The sequence below is a fragment of the Barbatula barbatula genome (assembly GCF_947034865.1).
Source record: "Barbatula barbatula genome assembly, chromosome: 25".
In the NCBI taxonomy this organism is placed as follows: Eukaryota; Metazoa; Chordata; class Actinopteri; order Cypriniformes; family Nemacheilidae; genus Barbatula; species Barbatula barbatula.
In genome coordinates this window covers 11,544,499-11,552,713 of record NC_136788.1, presented here as the reverse complement: position 1 = coordinate 11,552,713, position 8,215 = coordinate 11,544,499, and the positions used below count along the sequence as shown (strand labels likewise).

General features: G+C 40.8%; 1 pseudogene across 1 annotated transcript; it reads left to right on the top strand.

The window, feature by feature from the left end:
* The first annotated feature begins 879 nt into the window (after positions 1-879).
* On the top strand, positions 880-7,229 carry LOC306890902 (protein VAC14 homolog; annotated as a pseudogene). Its single transcript has 11 exons — positions 880-976; positions 1,057-1,194; positions 1,310-1,448; positions 5,269-5,344; positions 5,573-5,717; positions 5,800-5,865; positions 5,944-6,091; positions 6,173-6,305; positions 6,395-6,631; positions 6,720-6,870; positions 6,944-7,229. The product of its transcript is annotated as a protein VAC14 homolog (transcript).
* The last annotated feature ends 986 nt before the right edge of the window (positions 7,230-8,215 follow it).

Sequence of the window (8,215 nt, the reverse complement as noted above, 5' to 3'; positions counted from 1 at the left end):
GAGGAGATCTTACAGGTTTACACTCTTCGCAGTTGCAGTCGATGATAACCGGCATGCAAAAAATCTCGTATAGCACTTTTCCCAACCGACCGCGTCGAGAAGTCTCCGTTGCGCTCATTTTTCACACGATGAAAGTCGTTTGTCCGCTTAAAAACAGCACGTAGACCGCACAGCCGTCGAGTGAAGAGAGAATGAAACTTCTGTCCCTGCGCGTGGGTTTTAAAGACTTTCTTTATGACGTAACAGCAGAAACCCAGTAGCTGTCGCAAGATCAGCAAGAACACTGCATTTAAATCACAACAAACACACGTTTAGCGTTTCTAACGCCCCGTTACTAATAAAGTGAGACAGCTCAAGCTATTGATCGTTTATTTGCAGTTGGGTTAGGGTTTTAACCCGTGTTGCTATGGCACCGAGCATGATATGACCGCGCGCGCTGTGCTTGTAACGTTGCGTTACCTCAAAACATTGAATAAAAACATATTGTTGGACAAAATGTACATTCATCTCAATTCATCTCAATAATCTGAACATCTTAAAAACTACCGATATTTGTAAAGTGTAAAATTATATTTTTTTTACCCGCACACTGAGAACAACAAGACTTTTGTAGAAATGTTACTTTACATCTGCAAAGTGAAAAAAGAAGCAATAGACTCAAGAGCAGTGCTGCATTTCAAATCCAAATTAATTCTCCACAATAATTCAAGTAATTTTCTGTTACAAATTCTCCCTGTCCATTAAAGACAGGGAGAATTATGTGGCCCTTGCAGAAAAAGGTTTGGGGACCCCTGGTCTACAATATAATAGCCATATAAACGTAGCATGATTATAATAATAAAACATAGCAAAGAGGCATTGACATAGAGTCAAGAAATGATGATGAGAAGAATTATTATTAATATTTCAGTAAAGTTCGCAGAAATGGCCAACATTTTAGTCATCCACTGTCAAGTGTCTGATGAATCCAAATCCAGTGAGTCAAATATTGTCACATATAGAAAAACATTAAATCATCATGTCATGAAGTGTATTTTGCATTCTCTCTTATTCCAGCGAATGATCTTATCCAGTTGACTGCTATGACATGGATGAGGGAATTTATCCAGCTTGCGGGGAGAGTGGTTCTGCCTTATTCCTCTGGAATACTGACAGCTGTGTTGCCGTGCCTTTCCTACAATGACCGTAAAAAGAGTATGAATCATTAACATGTTATGTGTGTCATTTGTACGTTTCATGTAGTTTTGTTCATGAAAGTGCCATTCTGCTAAATGTATTTGAAGCTTTTTCTTCAATGTTTCATCTCCAGGTACAAAAGAGGTCGCCAGTGCATGCAATCATAGCCTGATGAAGCTTGTGACACCTGAGGACGATGAAGACGATGAAGATACACAGACCAAATCGTCCCCTCGATGAAGCACCAGCTAAAAAAGAGGGAGATCTAAATGGTCAGTCTTTTATGATATAATATATTTTACACCCAGTTTTATGTTCAGTGGCGGTTATGTGGCAAGGAAAACCGGGGCCTCCCGCATGGCAGGCGAGAATTCTACCACTGAACCACCAATGTTTTTTATAACATTTAAGCACCCTTTTAAAATTTAGAAATAATGACAAAGTATTAGTATTAAAATGATTTAAATTGAAGTTGGGTTAAATGAAAATGTTGATAGAATATATTCATTAATGGTGTTTTATTTATCATATCTTTAACCACAATAAATGTTTGAAAACTCTATTCTTATGAACATTCATTTGTAACAAAAGGTTATTTGAAATGTAAATGTTGATGTTCATAACAAAATATTCTTTATCTCAGTGTTGAAATGATTTTATATTGTTTTCATCACTATATCCTTTGAGATGTTTGGTCAAATTTACATAAAATAATAATTTTCACGGCACTAAATGTGAAGTATTTGTATTTAAACTCCAATTACAATACATATGTAATAGTACTACAAAGGTAAGAGACATCTGTAAATCAAGTATATTTTACTTCATGTTGAAAATATTTGGCAATAATTTGTATGTATATAAATATAAAAAACAGAGCACAAGATAAGTGCTTTTTTTAGATAGTTTTTATTATTTTCTTAACATTTTAAAAGGCAAAACAAACAAGCAAAACATATTTACATGTGGAAAATTCTTATTTACTTATCCCAGAAACCCATCTCTGTCTTTCCATATTGTAAAAAGTAGACTTTTGAAAGTCTTTCCAGGTCATCTCTTTCTCCATACCCTGCTCTCTGTATATGGAAAAGACTTTAGCAGTTTTCGTTTTTGCTGTCCCTTCTCTTCCACCCTTTTTTTGTGTCATCCAGTTCTCTCTGGAAGAACTCTGTTTCCATAAAATCTTTAAAAGGCATTATGGGATTTGTCAGCCCTTCACCACTATAAGCCTTAAAAACCTTGGTGGAACAGTAGAAGTACCTAACAGGTCCTTGCTGGTAAAAATAAGTGGATTGAGGAGACATCACTTTCATAGCGAGACTTGGGCTGTCTGCAGGAAACACAATTCTTCATCTGTTTGCTGTTGATGCTTCTCCATAATACCCTCAACAATCGTCTCAATGGTTGCGTGTGAAAGTGGTATGGTCAGAGCAAGTGCTGGTGGGTTTACAACTGCAGGATTAATTGTATCCACTGGCACAATAGTAGTCTCGCTCCCCTCTGTCAGAGAGTGCCACAGTCACTGTGTCTGAAGTAGTTTTTCAGGAGAAGTATTTAACGAAGAACTGGTGTTTAGCAGTTTGGCCAAGTGCTTCACATACTGAGCTATGTGCAGTTTTGTAGTAGGATGGAGCATAATGTTGGGATCAGTACTGGAGTTATGGACCATTGCTGCATACTCCTGATCCACAAGTTTAAGCATATCCTTCTTCCCATGATGTTCAGTAAGCAGGTTGTCAATTGCCTCCTTCATTGGCGTTGTCCACCGTTTGTGGTCTAGCACAAATACCCTTCCACCAGTCTTCACAGGTCCAGTACGAGCGTTCGCAGATGAGCCCACAATAGGCAGAGGTGGTACATGTGTTGTTCCTGTAGCACAGAAAATCAGGCAATCAATATTTGTGCTGTCATACCATTTGTTAAATTAATTTGTTATTTTTTTAACATTTACCTGGCTCTGACTGAGGCTCTGTGCAGGCACGGTAAAACAATGACACAGGCAGCGTATCAGCGGATTCTACAACAGCAGCAGCAGAAATACTTTTTTTCATCAAGGTGTACTTTTAGCAATTATTTAGTTTTATGTGTAAAGAAAAAGGGCATTTTAAGCATGACACTGTTCATATGTGAAATGTTTACCTGGCTTAGGCTGAAGATCCTCATCAGCACCATGGCATGAGGACAGCAAGGGGGCAGGCAAAGTGGAAATGTATCCTAGAGGAACAACATTATTAACTATTAACAGCATTAATAGAGTCACTTTAAAGACATTAAGTGTATGATAACGTCCTATAAATTCTTTAAAAAAAGGTTTACCTGAATCTGGCTGCGGATCAAGGTCAGATGAAAGGCATCCAGCCCTGGCAGTTGATGGACTGCTTTGCACGGGAGGATCTAAAGGCAGATCAGTTTTGCTCTTTTTTTTGCTCAGTTTATGCATCCGTGTCCCTCGGACACACTTAGCCCCCACTATGAAGGAAGCGTAGCCATCAGCTCTGCAGCCCCAAATCACCTTTCATGTACTCTTGGCACGACTGGGGATGCCGCTGGTGCAGCTGGAGTTTTAAAAGCGTAGAGTAAAAGAGACAGAATTTCCTCAAAGCTGTGGGCGTATTTCTCAAAAGAGACCAGGCTGCTCTTGCTGTGCCCCTCGGTCATTGTGACTCCTGCAGCCTCTTCCTGCTGAAGGTTCTTCATCAGGTAGATGGTGTACCCCACATCATTTTCAAGGAGCCACCGGAAGGACTTCCCCTTGTATTTTCCGAACTGCAGGATGTACTCACCAAAAACTTCTTTTTGGTCTGAGGCATCACCTCCTCTTTGACGGACCACATTCAGAGCATTTTGTCTGACAAGCTCCTGCTTAATTGGTGCCGACTTGTCCTGCAAAGACGGGTCATTTTTAATCGTTCTGGCCTGATCAGTTGGATCCTGCAAAAGATATCCCAGCAGCCCCTTACAACCTTAACCCTTCCAGGTAAAAATAATTCCCTTTTCTGCATGTTGACCTGCGAGACAAGAATGGCAGTTTTTATAATGTAAAAATTTACATTGGAATAAAAAAGATGAAAAACAGATGGGTTTTCACACATGCAGTACAAATAGTGTTGTGATGAAACGGTGAACTGTATACTTTGTTTTCTAGCACTCCAATATTTTACATTTCAGAAAAAAGCTCTATTCATAAACATAAAACACTTCCAACCAATGATGTCCCTCACGAAAATTAACCATGGTTTGTGTTTTAGAGATAAGTTTGGAAACAAACAAACATTATCTCATTGGGTGCTAACCGGAATGTTTGAGACAAATCGACTCTGTTGTTAAAATGAACAGGCGTGTATTTCTAAACACAAGCGGAGGATTTGAAAAAACTTACTTTTAATCGATGAGACGAGAAATCGCTGTATAAAACAAACAACCAAAGCAAAAATGGCGACTTCAAATCTCCCGGCGGTGCAACACGCGGAAGTGCGCCACAAAGCGTCAGTGGCCGAAAGGGTATTGCATCCGTAGTGTTTTAGCACTACCATTGAAAATAAATGGAAAACTGTTTAGGGCCGCGGGAGGCCCGGGTTCGAATCCCGGCCAATGCATCCACACTTTTCCTTTTTGTATGTCTACCTCGTCTTATCTATTGAATATATGTATTTAAACGCAAGTAAAAAAAAATGTATTATTTGCATGTAACTTATCAAGTAAATATGCTTTTTTATTCATCCGTAATACTTGTCTTTTAATTTAGATTCCCTAAATGAATCACAGGTGAGAAGGTGAGAAGCTCTGTCACCCGGGATGAGCTCGGAGTAGAGCCGCTGCTCCTCCACATCGAGAGGGGTCAGCTGAGGTGGCTTGGGCATCTGTTACGGATGCCTACTGGACGCCTTCCCCGGAAGGTGTTCCGGGCCCGTCCGACCGGGAGGAGACCCCGGGGAAGACCTAGGACACGCTGGTGGGACTATGTCTCCCGGCTGGCCTGGGAACGCCTCGGTGTCCCCCCGGAAGAGCTGGAGGAAGTGTCTAGGGTGAGGGATGTCTGGGCATCTCTGCTTAGACTGCTCCCCCCGCGACCCGGCCCCGGATAAGCGGTAGAAAATGGATGGATGGATGGAAATGAATCACAGGAGTTGGCGGGCTTCAGCAATATCTTGTTCTTCACGCCAACAACGTATGCACCGAAAAATACTGACAAAATGTATTTTGTATCATTTATTACAAGTTATTTCTATCAACATTTAACAAAAAAACACTTATTTTAAGGCTTAGTAGCTCACACAAGTCACTGACTTGACCTAATAAAGAAATATTCCGAATAAACATGATAACAAATTGAATAAATAAATAAGACAACACTAGATGATTCTGTCAAGATCTTTGATCGAATTACGTTCTGTAGTTCTGACGGGTCTGCGGTCACTCTAGATCTGGATGGCATAGTACAGGTGCTGGACAGACATTTACACGATTCGTCCACTGGGATGATGACTCGCATTGCTGTGTTAAAGTGGCTTTACCATCTTTACATCAAGACGCCCTGCAAGGTGATGCTCATATTAGTTACACTACATTTAGAAAAGAACATCTTTTCCATGTGATTTAAAAGATGAATTTGCTCTATGACCGATGTTCAAGCACACCGACAGTTTGTTCCCCATGTTACTGAAGACGCTATCGGATGAGTCTGATGAAGTAAGTACTGAAAATGCAAAGTATTCTCAGTGCTAATGTACAGGGCAGAGCAAATGTAAAGATCAAAATCTCTCACAGGTGATTTTGAAAGACTTGGAGGTTTTAGCCGAAATCGCATCATCCCCTGCCGGACAGACAGACACCTCTGGATCATGCGACAACTCGGATGCCAAATCAGAGCTTCATATTCCAGGAGGGATCAGAGATGGACATCAGATGGTGATTGGTGAGTATCAAGGACCAAGAACCTCTTTGACGTTTTGTGTTGTATTGACATTCAATAAACGATGATGCTTTTTTTTGACAGAATCTAAGATGGCAGACTTGTCTCCGTCGACCCCAAGCATGAATTCATATTTCTACAAATTTATGATTAATTTACTCAAGCGCTTCAGTACAGAAAGAAAACTTCTAGAAATGAGGGGGGTGTTTATTATCAGGTAAAACCGCCCTAATTTATTTTATTAAAAAAAGCTGCACATGTTCAAAAAGAAATCTCGGTAACCAGCATGAGATTTTTCTACCACAGGCAGCTGTGTCTCCTCCTGAATGCTGAAAACATATTCCACTCCATGGCGGACATCTTGCTAAAGGAGGAAGACCTGAAATTCGCCTCCATCATGGTGCAGACGCTCAACACTATCCTGCTAACCTCTGCTGAACTATTTCAGCTGAGAAATCAGCTCAAAGACCTGCACACACAGGTAACAACTTTTGATAATTGTGGATAAACTTGTGCAGCTCATTGAAAGCCCAATTTTCCCCTGTGAGTCCCAATCGTCCACCAAGTAAAAAAATCTCACATTGAGTATCATCAACGCATCTCTCCACTGTAACACTCTTGTTTTATTCAGACCTCCGTCTTCAGTTACTGGATGTAGAGCACAACCCTTATCTCATCAAAGCTCTGTATGGCCTGCTAATGCTGCTTCCTCAGAGTCGAGCATTTCAACTTCTTTCACATCGACTCAGCTGCGTACCAAACCCTGAACTGATGAGGACCATGTAAGTACCAGTTTCTCAAGTGGGACAGCCACTCAGGCGTACTGTGTTCTAAAGTGTCACCTTCATTTTACAGAGAAGAACCAAAAGCACCTGTCAAAGACAAACGCACAGCTCAGCCTCCTATAGACTACAGTGATCTGCTCCAACACTTTGACCGAGTTCAAAGCAAACACTTGGAAGTGAGACATCAGAGGGCAGGCCGCTCTGAGCACCCAGACAGGAAGCTGATGGTGTGAAGGCAGCCACGAGAAAGATACGTAGTCCTCCGTACAAGCAAAGAGTGGGACCACATCAGGACCTCTAAGGGACATCCATATGTCAAATCATTTAGTTTGAAATGTTTTCAAGCTACTGTAGGCATGAGGGACTTTTGTGTCTTATCATTTTTATGATGCGATAAGTGCTTAATGTTCAGGTGCTGGAGAGCTTTATTACACGCACTCACTTGAACACAGGCTTATATCCTTCCCAGTTGATTTCCCCTGAATATGCTTAAGACATGTAATGTACAATGTGCCACGCAATAAGCATTTATATCATGCATATAACCCACCCAACACTTTCAATTCCTAATATTGTTTCAGTATTCCCATGAGCAACAACTGGTCGCTGTGCCCATCTTTAGCATTTCATCCACATTTGTTTTTCTACGACAACACAGATTTACCCTTGGCCTTACTGTACATGCAAACCAATGTAAGTTCTCTGTATGTTTAAAAAAGTTATAATAAAGTGAACCATGTATTGTATAATAGTTTCGGCTTGAGAATTCAAAGTGAACCAGGTTTATTTTTAAACAGTCCAGCAGATGGCACAAGAGTGTCCCGTTCGTCAGGAAAACTGAAAATGTCAGCATAAATATCTATATCTATATATCCAAGCCCGTAGGCAGGGGGGGTTCGGGTGGTTCGAACGAACCCCCCCTCACTGCCAAAGGTCCAGATTTTAAGTCGTTTTTTTTCATGTGATTTATATTTACATGTATTCATTTGGCAGACGCTTTTATCCAACAGATCGTAATGTGCTTAAAGTGCGGTGAGGGTGATGCGTCATTTCCGTTCTATTTTAGCCAAACTGCACCAAAGTTGCGCAGAGCCGTTTTCCTTGAGTCCTGCGGCCTCAGCGGGTTGTGATTGGTTGAATGGTAAGCTTGAATCTGATTGGCTAAAGAGTACGACAACCCAAGTGGGAGGGGTTGAGTTGCCAGGAGAGTCTCAAAACACACACACACACACACGTCACGATTTGAACATTCCCATAACCAGACAAACGTGTACATTTTTACCTTTCGAAAGTTTTGTGCGCAGTTGTATGTTTGAGAAACGTACTTTGTGAGAAAATAGTT